Here is a 1,705-nt window from a genome sequence, read left to right as displayed (position 1 = left end):
TGGCACGGCTGCCATGGTTACCTTTTTAGTTGAATTTTTTTGCATCATAGATTTTACCTGTTCCGTTTTGCTCTTCGTACCTTCCACTAATTCTAATGTGTGAGCTCTATCGGCCAAATACTCCATAAACGTTTCCAGTGTAGGCATAGTATCTGGTGCATTTTTCCTAACCTCGAATTCCCAATCCTTTCGAGTAGCATAATCCAATTTATCGATAAGTAAATAAATAAGGATGGTATCCCAATGAGTGACCGGCTGTTTTAGTACTCCCAAAGCTCTAACATGGGTACGCACCGCATCGATAAAACTTCTTAACGAAACATGATTGCCTTTACTTACTGGCTGTAACTCAAAAAGTTCTTTAATATGCTTATTTATAATTAGCTTTCTATTTTCATATCTCTCTGTAATTAAACGCCATGCTACAACATAATTATCATCGGTGGTTTCTAAGGTATGTATAACTTGTAAAACGTCTCCGAATAAAGAACTGCGTAAATATTGGAACTTCTGAATATTTGTTAACCTTGTATTAGCATGAATAACTGATATAAAAGTGTCTTTATACATAAGCCATTGATCGTAATTATCATTGAATTGTGGAAGTTGCAACGTTGGTAACTTAACATTAATATTATGGGTATTGTCAACTACCTGTTGCCCTGGCTGCGGCAATGCCTGTACCGCTTGTCTCTCTCTTACCAATCGCTTCGCTATCGCCAAATGCTCAAAGTAAGCGTCTTCTATCGATTGCCGTTCTCTAGTCAATTCTGCATCCAACATCTGCAACTCCTCCTGGCTCGGTGCAGGATCCCGTGCTGCTAATGCTTCCAATTTAATTTCTGCTATAATCGTTTGTGCTTCATTGTATGCGTTATATAAATCCTCGGCTCGCTGTATCTGGCAGCTGCTCTGTTCTCTCTTGGATATGTTCTCGAACGAATCTAATAAAGGACGTAATTTGACCCTTTATATTTGTTCGCTTAGCTCTCAGTTTCGTCAGCGCTTCCATTTTGTCTTGTATGCTATGCCACGCCGTTACGATCCTCGTGGTACTAATGCTTCGTTTTCTTTCTTGATGACCAAAAAATCGCTCGAACTATTTTCCGAGCATCCGGCTCGAAGGACCAATGTTGCTCAATACACTGAGCGAATGAATATAATGCTTGTGGTAATGCGTAATTAACAAGCTTTATTACTATGTATTTAGTACATGACGGTGTTACTCCCTGAGAATTCACACACAATGGCCGTCAACCCGACTACCACTCACTTCTTCACGCAACGCCCTCATCACTTGGCGATGCTTCACTAAACTAATAACGTTATCGACATAGCAGACGCGAACTTAAGAAATAAATGAAACAATTCTCTACAAAGCTTGACAAAGATCCAACACAATCGCACAGAACACCAAGATCCTAGTGGAGAAAAGCAATATTCCCAGTAAAACCAAATGAACATTAAAACCTACAAATCATCTCCCACCGAGATATAGGGGAAAGTTGCTGAATGCGTACCACTTAACGTATTTTTTATTATATTTCTCATTTAGAACTGATTTGTGTGCAAATGAAGATTAGAAATTGTACTTTGATATTTCAAGTTCCTATTATTACACGTTTTATCTTCTATCAATATCAAATTAATTCACTGGGAGTCTTTTTGCAACATGCTGCAAAAGGTCCGATTTAGGCAACCGGTC

The sequence above is a fragment of the Trachymyrmex cornetzi genome, unplaced genomic scaffold (genome assembly GCF_001594075.2).
Source record: "Trachymyrmex cornetzi isolate Tcor2-1 unplaced genomic scaffold, Tcor1.1 scaffold2622, whole genome shotgun sequence".
Classification (NCBI taxonomy): Eukaryota; Metazoa; Arthropoda; class Insecta; order Hymenoptera; family Formicidae; genus Trachymyrmex; species Trachymyrmex cornetzi.
This window is presented reverse-complemented; position numbering follows the sequence as displayed.